This window comes from Sciurus carolinensis, chromosome 3 (assembly GCF_902686445.1).
Source record: "Sciurus carolinensis chromosome 3, mSciCar1.2, whole genome shotgun sequence".
Taxonomy (NCBI): Eukaryota; Metazoa; Chordata; class Mammalia; order Rodentia; family Sciuridae; genus Sciurus; species Sciurus carolinensis.
The window spans coordinates 158,171,184-158,184,378 of NC_062215.1; the positions used below are offsets into that span (position 1 = coordinate 158,171,184).

The 13,195-nt window shown below is 32.7% G+C and overlaps 2 protein-coding genes across 6 annotated transcripts in view; one reads left to right on the top strand and one right to left on the bottom strand.

Moving 5' to 3' along the window:
- Window positions 1-13,195, bottom strand: part of Erbb4 (erb-b2 receptor tyrosine kinase 4) — a 1,062,955-nt gene that overhangs the window by 336,955 nt on the left and 712,805 nt on the right. The window lies entirely within an intron of this gene.
- LOC124981330 (max-like protein X) overlaps window positions 1-13,195 on the top strand; it is a 69,745-nt gene that overhangs the window by 292 nt on the left and 56,258 nt on the right.

A 13,195-nucleotide genomic window follows, 5' to 3' on the forward strand; every position in this document is an offset into this window, starting at 1 on the left:
GTTCCATCCCTAGTACCCATGAATCTGAAAATTCTCTTACAAATATGCACAGCATCTTCCTGCCTAACACTTACCTCATATCCTCCTTCTTATACAAGAAAAAATATTTTAGAATCATTATGCATCAGTCCATTGAGTAGTTACAAATTTTTAAAAATACCATAGTTTATACAGATACAAGATCATATTTTCTTACAGAGTAAGAAACTTTAAGATGGTGGTTGAAGACATTAGTTTAGCTGCCTACCGCTGCCCACTTCCCGCTCTGACATCCTGTATGTTGGTTTTATTCATTCCAGACACAAGATGGCTGCTGTGCCAAAGATCTGATTTGAAGTGAAGGCAGGATGAAGACAGAAGAGACTTTCTCCTAGTAAAGTCCTGACATTGTGTACTGGGAAAAGATGTTCTCCTCAAGGACCGAATCTGCATTTTATTGATCAGAACAATGTTCTATGACTATTTCACAGAGATGAGGAAGCAATATTTTAGGACCATCTTAGAATTACAACAAAACCCAAACCAGTAGGGGTGTTAGTGAGGAAGGGGAGAGACATGAATATTGGGAAGGCAACCAATTCTATCTCCCAGGGTAGCTTAGAAGAAGTCATCTCACTTGTGCAGTACACCAAGCCAAATTTTTAAAAGTCACCTTAAACCAAAGAGGAAAATAAAAGAATGAAAGGACTATCTGGCACCACAGAGGGGTGCTTGTGGAAGCAGGATTGGTGAGCAAATTCAAAATGTCTTCCAACATTGCATGTATAAAACCCACTAGATTAATGTTGATCTCACAGTTCTTTCCACATTTAAAATCAGACCTGTTCTCATCATCAATCCTTTCACTGACTATTGCTTCCATTTTCTCAGGAGAGGGGAAAAAAAGAAACAAAAAGAAATTAGATCATCTTTCTACTTCTAAAACCCAGTTCATTATTTTTCATGACCTAACCATACAACTTTCATCAAAGCAGACGGGAGATGTAAGAGGAAAGGAAGATTGTGAAAATGGATTTCTACATTAATGTTGGCATTAAGCTTCCATCTAAGAAGTGTGACGATCTCATACTAATAGCTTTCTCATGAGACATTAAGGTGACGCTCTCCAGGCCTAGGAATAATTCTTCATTAGGTGATAAAGAAAGGAGATTCTGACTGCTATCCAGGAAATGATGGCTATTTTTCAGTCTCCATTTGGAAAAATTCTACTTTTAAAAAACATGAAGAAAAAGATAATAGCTCAGACATTATGAAATATCTGTATTTTTCAGGAGTCACATTTTAATTCAAATTGTTCATACTGAAGAAACACAGGATCCAACTCCAACTTCTTATTGAAAAAATTTAAAATAGAATTATATTATACTGAATACTAATCTTATCAAATCCCTTTCTTCAACAATATTAATCTGCTACCACCGCTGACATTTGTTTCTTAGAAATATTCTGTTGAAGAACATGGCTTATACTTGGAAAAGGGATTTGGAAAAGAGTCAATAATGCTTTAAGTATAATCTTACATGTAAAAATTTCAAATTGAGGTATAATCATGATATAATCATGATCAACCAGATCATACTTTTTGCATCACAAATTCAAAAACCAGCATCTGCCAGCAATTCTAGTTAGGAACATTTATAAACTTATAACATTTAATGTTGGATATTTTAATTTATTTGTATATGTATGTATTTTTCCCCTAGTCTTTTATCCTTTTGGTATACATCCTATTCTGCTGTTGAATGTCAAAACTCCACAAACAATGTCTATTTGCATTGACATTTATAGAAGAGTTTTAACTTTATCTTGCATTCCCTTTTGGTTAACTTGATAATGTAATTATTTTCCAGAAATAATGATACAATTACATTTATACATTTAAAATTTTTCTTTAATCTTATAACTTTAAAAAAATTTCAAAATATTAATAAATTTTGTGAAAAATATATTTGGTTAGGTTTATTTCTGGACTATGAAAATTCTAGGGAATAGATTCAGAGCAGTAAGAATTCTTAGAGATGTACACCATTTACTTGACAGAAGAGATGCTGAATATTTCTTATGTCTTGGCTGACTACAGAGGCTGTACTGTATTTTTTAAAAACAGAGTTCATAAAGAGAAAAGCTTTGTAAGGTGTTTATTCTATAAAATAGCAGTAAGCTATCTGCCTGTATTTAGCTCTATCTAAATACACACAAAAAATATTGCTTTCCCTAAGTTTTGTTAAAGGTGAATTAGAAGGAATCACCTGCGTTATATGGACACTTTCCCTCATAATAACATGAAATAAAGTAATTAATAATTAAATTTTAAGACCAGAACAAAAGACACAATTTCTAATCCTAAAGAAAATAGGCAAACATGACAAAAATTTAATTGATATTCAGACAAAGATGCATATAGCCTGGAAGAGCTCAGAGAATTAAAAATTAAAAAATAACAAAAGGATGCTGAAAAAGTGAATGTACTCAATATAATCTCATTCTATTTTATTTCACTTCCACTGTAGAAAATATATCAGAGTAAATTAAGAGAGACACAAATAGATTCTTGGTCATTTAATCAATTGGTAGAAAAAAACTGCTATGAGTTTTCTTATCATATTATATAAAAATATTTCCGGCAAGTTCACAAAACAGAACTGTCTCTTCTTAATAAATGTCATGCTTAAATATGGTTAGATACATCAGATATGACATCCTGTTAAAAAAGTATCATTTCATTACTGAAAAATTCCATTAAACACTTAAATATGTTTGTGTCTCAAACATTTCCTACTAGATTAATGCATGAAAGTCAAGTAAAACATGCCATTAATCTTTTTGTATTTAGAGTTAGTATATTGTAATCTACATTAGTCTTCAATAGGCCAAATTTAACTTATATATAGCAACTATTTGTAACTGAAATATAATTAAACTAACTTTCATGAAGGCAAGAAGTATTTTTCAGTGCTGTCTCATCAAACCTAGGACAATAGTTACCCAGTGAGTACTTATTAGATGAACCTGGAGGAAAAATGTACCATGGAATTTATTGCCTACATTAGTAAGTTAACTCTGTTGTAGTTCCTAATTTTAAATTATATTTCGACTAAACAAAAGTAAGAATGAAAGTTACCTTTTCCCATGGATGCTCTATAAGTCACCTTAACTGATCTGTTTCATTAAATTAGGGGTTATTACTCTTTTGTTCAAAGCTGTAGTCCCAGTTCTAGTAGTAAACTAGGCACAAGGAAATAGCTTTTATTATATAAAATACTTATAACTGATAATGTACAAACATTACTGCTGACAGTATGTTTGTATTTATCAGACATATTTAGAAAATTTCATTATTTTCCCCAAACCTACTTTATGAACCAAACTCAATTATTAGTCACCAGCTGAATAATAATGATTTTTGAGCTAATCCAGACCAAATCCCCCAAATTGGTATAAATACCAGCATATGCTATTCTTTTATGCTACACAAAAACCTAAAAGTATGTTTTAATATTGAACTGTGAGTCTACTTCATACTGCCCCTTAATTTATTTTCTAGAACAATGTAAATTGCTAATATGACATTTGAAAGAGATCATAAAGCACTTGTGCCTTAGCCTTCCAATCCTCAAAGGCTGGCCATAGACCACTTCTTCCCTTGATTTCCATTTGCATAAATCTAATGAAGGACATAGTTGTGTTATTTAGATGATTTCTTTTGTTCTCTTCATTTTTTTTCTGAAATACTAGTTATTATGGGTAATGTAGGGATGAATACGCATTAACAGAATCATTGACATTTTGCAAATATATGCTCTTAAAAGAAAATCTGACAAAATAATGAATCATATTTTTCTCTGTCGTGTAGGAAATGGCTTGATTGTGATGTGACATCCTTGCTAAAAATACAGATTAATGTGACCTCCTTAGTAGATTTAAAAGTTGATACAATTACTTTGACACCATGCATAATTTGTAACCATCTTATAAATAAGATTGAATATCTTTTTATTTTTCCAAAATAAAAATGATAATTGTAAATGCAGTTAATTTGCCATTTTAGTCTTATGATTGGTTATAAGAGAAACATTTCACTTCTAACACATTAACCAACCACAACAATATAAGAAAAATCTAATAAATACAAATAAAATACTTAACATTAATCTCTGGCTATATCTGAAAATCTTCCTTTTCAGGAATGTGTGTCCAAGTCAACCTTAGAATTAAGATGATAATAAAAATAAATAAATGTCAAAAATACTGCCCTTGTCTAATTATGGTGAGGGCATCCAAATAATGTATCTGACTTGTGTTACCTAAGAAAAAGGGCTCAACCCAGAAGTCAAAATCAAAAGCCTATTTTCAAGATAAAGGTACAGGAAGCAGTTACAGGAACATCCTTAGACATAAAGCAATATATCTTTCTCACTATCATCACCTTAAGCCACACAAGTCTGTTGGCAGATAATGATACAGAAGTAATATAGATCACATCATCCACCTGTGATACTCAATACATCATCTTGGGAATGGACTTGGTCCAGGGATTCCTGTATCTTTCTCAAACTCAGACCGTTCAGCTGGGAGCACAATGAATTGCTGCTCCCCCACTGGGTCAGCCCTGAAGGTTCATTATTAATAAGCTGGACTCTAAAGGCTAATGAGAACCCGGTGCTTGAGGAGACAATGGCTCATTCATCATCAATCAAGCTTTGAAGTTTTTATACAGATGATTTAAGGAGAGTTGAAGTGTGCAAAATTGAAATGTCACATTTGTATTGGGAGGGGTAGAGGGTGATAATGTAAATGAGTGATGCAACCTCTGTATTTCAGCTCAATGATCAGAGTCAAAAGCTCATGGATGCAAATACTGAGTGTTGGGATGTAGCAATGGACAGTTTTTGATCAGAACAAGGCAACTTCAAGAAGAAATTATTAGACCCATGGGCTAAAATCAGCTTAAGAGAAAATTATTTTTTTAAATAATCTTGATTTCAATTGAAGGGAGCTTGGTAATGCTTGCCACAGTGTTCCAGCTCATTAGTACATACTTCAGGGTCCACTACAATTCCTAGCTTCAATTGTTTCAGCTGGAGTCCTAGCTCCTCTGAGAGGTCTGCTCCGACAAAATTAGGTCTTGGGTTAGCCCCTCCTCTCACTCCTGCAACACAGATTATCTGAGCTGACATCTGACATAAAGCAAGTACTACCTTACCTTCTTTTTTATTATTTTGGGTAATAGACTTGTCTCCCCTACCTTACTGTAGGTCCTTCAAGAATAAGAACCATGACAAACATCTTTTCATTCCTAGTGCCAAAGAAAGCATCAAGAACATGATAGAAACTCAAATGATTTTGATGATGATAATGATAATCATAACATCTTTAGACAATGACTAACATTTGTTAAAACTCAATGATAGCATGTTAGTGCTATGCACTAATATTTACATTATAAATCACATAAAGTATCAAATAAACTTATCATGGTATTGATGTATTCTTCCTATCCTTGAAGGTAGAAATAATCCATTTAAACTCATTGATATCCTATGCAAAAATTTAAAAATAATGTTTGTATTTTAGTAGTCTTTAAATTATGATTTTAGGATTTCTTATCAAATTATTATCTCAATGTGTCTCAATGTGTATTTCAATGTATATACCATCATGTCTAATATTCTTCTTCTAAAATTTTTTCTCAAACTGGCTTCCTCCTTGCATATCCTTATTTGAGTTAAAATTAGAATAAAATGTTATAAAAGTCACCTATATTCAAAACTTAAGATATGTCATTAGTTTCTTCATTTCTGTATTGAATCAGTTGTGATCCTCTAAGGAACATTCCTCATTGTGTCTCTTTTTATATCCACTGATACCCCTTAATTCAGATTCTGTAGTCTTATAGCAGATGTAAATTTTGCATCTAATCTATTCTGCCTACAAATCCATCTTTCATATTAAAGTCTTGATATATTCTACACTACAGCTAGTTCAATATTCCAGTGGGGGAAGGGGGAGAGAGAGAAAAGGGACAGAACCTCAAGATGGGGGCTTTACAGTATAAAGGCAATAATACTGAATCTAGTCAACTGGATAAAACTAAGTTCAAAATCTAGTTTTTGACTTGCTAGATATATGACCTTGTCTACCATTATGAAACTCAGTTTGCCCAACTCTGTAATGGGGGAACTTGTACTCAGTATCTGTCATACAGTTGTTGAGTCTATTGCACTTTATGCTTGATAACTGCTTACAGAATCATTCACTGAATGATATAAACAAGGGTTATATTTCTTTTCTGTATTTAATTTCACATCATATTACCCAATTTTAGTCTATAGTTTTAAAAAGATATAGCTTTATTTTTCTTGCATGTATAATTTTGTCTAAGTGATTCAAGGTCATTATTGAAAATCCACAATCATCAGAGGCTGATTCAATTTGACTTGTTTCTCTATCATCTTTAATATAAGAGGAGGTTCCAACTGGCAAAACCATGCAAAAGATAAAGGGAATCAGGAAGAAGAAAGAATAGAGGATGAGAACATGTTATATCTTAATGAACATTCGTGCACATTTCCAGAAGAAAATTATATTCATGGGAATATTGGGAGATAACTAGTAATCTTTGTCATAGTGACTTAAAAGGAATCTGGCATTTTGGGGATATTTATGACTCATAAATCTGTGACTTGAACAAGTATAAAGGGTTTTTCTGAACTTTTTCATTGAAGAATTATACATATATCTATCAGATATATATGATGTATTTCATATATTAGATAGATAGATAGCTATGCATGTATCAGTTACCTTTTCCAACTGAACACACTTTTGTTACAAACACTCAGGTCATGAATTAGAATATACCCACGCCATAGATGCCTTCCCCATATTTTCCTCTTCACATCACTTCCTATCAAAACCCTTGACTGAGACCCTGCTGCATATTTTTGTATTTTACATATATAATGTATTCCCTGGTGTTTGGCTCCTTTTGCTCAACATTGTTTTTGTGAAATTCATCTGTTGTTCATTTTCACTGTGGTATGGTATTATATGCTTTGTCATTTCAGCATCTGGATCCTTTCCACATTTAGATAATTAGAAATAGAGCTACAATGGACATGTGGCTTCTGGTGACTACATATACATCTACATTATATTAATATCTAGAAGTAGAATTGCGGGGCTATAGTGTCAATGAAAAAAAATGTAATTTTGCCAATTTATATGCCCATCTAGTGTATGAGGAGCCTAGTAGCTTATTAATCACTTCAACGATGAGTCTTTGTTTTTCTGTTTCATTGCAGTAATTCTGCTTGGTGTGGAATGGTAAAATTTTAATTTGCACTTCTTCAATTACTAATAAAGTTGAGTCCCTAACATGCCATCTTTGGGGTATAATTCTTAATGGCAAAAGATTCATTTCCATTTTCTTGAAAGAGAGTTTTACTATGTGTGAAGCATTTACAAAGCAGTGTGGAAAGCCTCGTAGGTATTTGAAGTATTTGGTTAGAAAAAATAAGTAAATTAATGTATCAGAGGTAACTCTTTTAACTTAAAAATATTTGGTAGAGGGATCTAGCATATTTTAAAAATGACACTTTAAAATATTTTAGAAAATGCATTAAAGCTATGTTGATAACGATAAAATAAAAAGCAAAATGTAATGCTGGAGAATGGATTTACAAAATCTCATCTGTATCTTTCTGATGACAGGGATGAACACAATTGAAGGTATAGAAAAAGAAAAAATGAAACTTTGATGCAGTTTTGCTATTATAAAAGAATACTTCTTTACATAAAGCTCAAGTATTTTTATTTTCTCCTCTACCAGAAAGCCCTTGTTACAGACAACAATCCTCTTAAATAACAGCTCCAAGTTTCCAGAAAATGTAATTGCTTCAGTAGAACAAATCAGTAGAGTTCAATGTTTTCATTACCAATAAGGGGGGAAGTCATATTAGTAGCCAGAAATGATTTGTTCCTTTTATTTACAAGCTTTAATACAATAAGCCTGGGATATACTGCAAGGTCACTTTCAAATATCTCACCTACTATATTAGTTTGTATAGTTTTAATAACTCTACTCACAATGTGTGATCTCTTCACTACTTCTTCTTTAGAATATTAAAGAAAAGTATGATTTTCCCTGATGACAGTAATAACAAATACCATTGCTATGTATGTTTGTTGCTGGCAAGTTAAAACTTGCAAATAAAAGATGAAGCAAGAGAAAGAAGAATGATTTAATCTTGTAAAATGATTACATGATTTTCAAATATATCAAGATTTTTTAAAGGTTATGTAAGATAATATGAAAAGTATAAACATATGAACTGGGACCCTGAATGTTTCATTTAAAATATGTATAAAGTTATTGTTAAAAATAATAAAGACAAGGTTTGTACCAAATAAGAAAATAAAGAAGTCACACGCTAACAATGTGCAGATGCCAGTACCGGAACACTTTTAAGACCCACAATGAGCAGAACCAAATTAAATATTTCTTTTAAAAGGAAGTTTTAATGAAAAAAAAAAAAAAAAAAAAAACCAGGATGGAATAAGTGAATGCATAGGAATAGCCAACTTTTTATAAAGTACTGGTTGCCAAGATATGAAATATCCATTACAATGGCAAAATAGAAAGCAAACTATCTTTATACTTTGGTTTATATACAGTTTCAAATTAATACACATTTCACACAATAAAATGGACATACCTGAAGTTTTTATACACATATGTATATGCATTTTGTGTCTTTACATAACATTTAGCCACTACCGAGATCAATACACATAATATTGTGATCACCTCAGAAATTCCTCCTTGTTTCTTCCCAGTTGATACTCTCCAAAGCATTGTTCTGGTTTCTATCACCACATATGAATTTTTCTTGTTTACTAAGTTCATAAATATGAAATTTTGTATATGTATCCTTTTTTAGCCTTTTTTACTCAGAGTAATATTTTGAAACTCATGTAAGATGTTGCTTGTGTTAGTTTACTATTGTTGTTTTCCTATACTATTCCATTGTATGATCATACCACACACTGTGTTTAATCACAGCTAGGCTAGTTTTGCTGTGGGATTGCAGTCAAGTTAGTTTAATTTTCTATTATCTATAAAATAAGAGCTATAAATGTTTACTTTGTTCAGTTATAGTAAGAATTACAGATAAAGTTTATAAACTACCTGCTACATACTAGATGTTCAGTAAGTGGTAGCTATTTCAAAATAGGTTATTAATGTAATTTAGGAGACTCCATCCAGTGTATTTTAAAATCTATGCATTTTGGTTGAAGTATGAATCATTTGGGAGACAGAAGATCAAATGAAAACTCCCAAGTGCCATATGTACTCCTCATTAAGTTATGTTTGGTAGCTAGCATAACAATTTTGTAGTTAAGTATATAAAACTAAAACATTATTCCAAAATCAGTTAAGTAAAAAGTAGGCTTATCTATATTTCATAAGGGAAATTATTCCTAAGAATAAGATCATAAGTTCTACAAGGACTACTCCTTGATACCTACTTGAATTAATCATGTCAGTCATTTCTTGTCATTCCTAAAATCACATTCTGTGATTTCCCTCTGCTCAGTTCAGATAGATACTTAGTTCACTATAGATGGGACACTGAATGTCCCCCAAAGACCCACATGTTAAAGGCTCGGTTGCCAATGTACAGTACACTTAGGAGATGGTGAAACCCTTGGAAGATGGAGCCTAGAGAGAGAACATTAGGTTACTTTCAGTTTTCCCCTGAAGGTGATATTAGGACCCTAACCCCTTTCCCTCTCTTTGCTTCCTGACTTCATAGGGTAAGCTGCTTCCTCTGAAATGCACTCCTGTCATGACATACTGTCCCACCACAGGCCCAGAGCAATGGGACCTGCAGACCATGAACTGAAACCTCTGACACCATGAGCAAAAATAAACATTTCTTCCTTATAAGTTGATTATCTTGGGTGTTTTGGTATAGTAAAGGAAAACTGACAAACACAGTAGGTCACAGAGCCTCCACTGGCAATCTCTGGGTTGTGACCTCTATATTTGCTGCCACTACCACTGTAGTTTTACAAAATTAGAGCAAATTCCAAAGGACCAAGATAAGTAAGATAAACTTTGCTCTTTGATGGCAAGTATCTGGCATTTTTCCTGCAGCAGGATGGATTAATTAGGAAATACAGAACATTATTAAACACATCTGTGTAGCTTAGGGTTGAGCAGGGTTGTGAGACTGCTCCACACTACTGCTTAAATTTATTAAGGTTTTTTTTATTAAGTCAATAAGATGTGTAATAAAGCATTGCTATAGTAATACTGCCATTTGTAAAAGAGAAAAAATGGAGTTACTTTTGAGTAAGTCCTAGATATAATACTATATTTTCTCTGAGAAGTTTACGACTTCAAGCTGTATGCTCATGTTATTTGGGAAAAAAAGACTCATTAAAACTTCTGCAGAAACTACTTACACTGTTTTAACAAATCATCACATTCTGTAATGCCTAACAAACAACCCTCATTTTCCCCTATTGTAAAAATTATTTTCATATTGTTACATCTGATGTCATAACAGAATAGGCTCCATTAAGCAATGGTGTACCCTATAACTTATATTACCATATCTTCTAAATTAAGTAAAGAAACACCCTTTGTTTTAGAATGCTTCCTCTTTTCCAGGGTTAATAGAGATGATTTAAAATTTACTTGGGTTATTTGGCTGCTTTATGAAGCTGGACATGAAAAAAAGTCCAAAGTACTAAGATGCCTAACACTGCCAGATGGTTCAGTCAACTCAGGATGCCAACACTCAAAGAGAAGTCATTGATATGTGGATCTGCCCAGGCTAGTGAGTCAGGCTGGATCGCTGTGACTGCACCTTGTAGCACATTCATTATCCTGCCCAAGTCCCAGTTCCCTTGTATTTGAAATGAAGGTACGAATAGCCCCAGGCTCACAATGCCATTGGAAGGAGAAGTGAGTTGAATATAAACGCTCACCACAGTGACTCTCACACAGCAACTGTTTAATCATGCACTATTATTATTACTAAGGGAAGAAGAGACCTCTTATAAGCAGAGTTTTCCCATACTGCCTGATACTCTTCCCTCCTCCCTGACATAAACATCCTTTTGAGAGAGAGATTAAAGCCACGAAAGAACTATTACCCTAAAATGGACTAATAGTTCAACATAGAATATGTGGGTTTCGTGCATTTGCTCATTTCTTTAAAATTAATGTTAATGTACTTAGTCACATTTCAGATGCCCTTTGAGGAGCATGTATGAGTTCTGGTCACTCATTCATTACTTAGGATTCAGAACCTCTTTTAAAGGGGTGAAACTTCTGACCCCAAACTTAGAGCCATGAAAGACAGAATACTCAAGCTAGCTGCCAGGTACCTCACACTCAGGGAGCCCACTAAGGTTCCAGGGTTTGCCTTTCTGATCCCAAGGCCCATTACTGACCACCCCTCTTTATAAAAGATGACAGTATTTCAATATTTATAATGCAGCACTTCTCTTAATTCTTACAGAAACCCTATGAGATAATTATTACTGGTTTCATTTTACAGCTGAGAAAACTGAACTTGAAATGGTAAAACATCTGGTGAGAGTTCTAGACAACTATGATCCATTATAACAGCTTAGCTGGGACCCTGCCTTTAAACCATCTATTCTGTATTGACCCTGTTACAGAAGGAAAGGCTGAGAAATAGGAAGAAAAGCAGAAGTTTAAGCAGAGGTGAGGCACAACTCCATCTTATGTAAGTGTAATTAAGAACTCACAGTAATTTCCCCGAAGTCCTTTTTGAAAATATTTTATTGAGTTGAAAGGTAAAATTATGCTTTTAAGGGATTGTTTCTACATGAAAAAACTGCGAATAAAAAAAAATCTTGGCTGAGTAAGATGTCTGGACCACAGCCCAGCCTTCACATTGGAGGCACATCCCTTTTGCCTCTGTCAAAAGTAGGCACAGAGGAAAAGGCAGCACAATAAGTCTTCAAGAATTCACTGGCTTAAGGAAAGCCCTTCAATTCAGGAAAATACCAAATTAAAATTAAAGAAAAAAAAGAGAGAAAGGCAATTTTATTATTTTCAAGTACTATAGAAACTCAAGGCTTAGTCCTTGGAGCTCTGCTTTAATGAATATGGTAAAATGATTTTAATTACTAGATCCAAAATCATAAGCCTGAGAAGAATCTGCCTCTATCTGCCTTGTGAATGCATTTCTAAAAATATGCAAGTGTATAATTTAAATGCATAGGGACTTTGGTTTTCTTTAAGGTGCTTTCCCCCTATTAATTGTTGTTGAGTAATTAATACAAAGAAGGCAAAAGTGCAAAGCATTTGAATTAATGAACTCAAACCAATGAAAGTTTATTTTTAAGTCAAGCTTAATATTCTAATCATTTTAAAGGTAGCTGAGTTACAGATCATATGGTTCAAGAAAAGGAATTGAAAATGAAAACATGGTTTTTAGCCTTATCAAATTATATTTGTGCAGATAGACTCACTGGATTCTACATTCTCAATATTATATGACTAAGGTGTCCTCATGAGACACACATTTGAAAAGTGATCCATGTTTCTTGCATTTGTAAGATACATCCATCTTCAGATATGCCTAGTAGATAACTTTTTATTTAACATAGTTGGAAAAAAGGGAAGTGATTTTACTTGGGAGTCTCAGATGTTTTATAGATTTTATTTATATTTCATAAATATACTGAGGATAAATGGTAAGAATATAATGCATCGTACATAGGAGAGCTTTTATTCTACCAATTACAGAAGTATATGTTCATTTTTAAGACATTATTTTTCAAAGCAGAAGCTTCAACCAAAAATTTCTCATATGTAAAACAGAATTAAAGAAAATGTTTTATGGAACTAAATATTTAATTGTGAATTCAAGGGTTATATCAAGATATTTTAATATGAACCTACAAATAAGAGTATTGCAAATGTTATCCTGTATACATAGATATTCTCTGAGTTTTACAAATAGGTCTTTATACACTAAGTCATATTTCAAAGAATTTTACAATCAAATGAAGTTCAAGTGATCATGTCTACTTCAAACTACTTTCCTTGAGATGCAAAATAAAAGAAAAAAGAAATATGTAAGTATAAAAATTGGAAATATAATTAATGGGAATATATATGTATATGTATATATATTTGTATTTA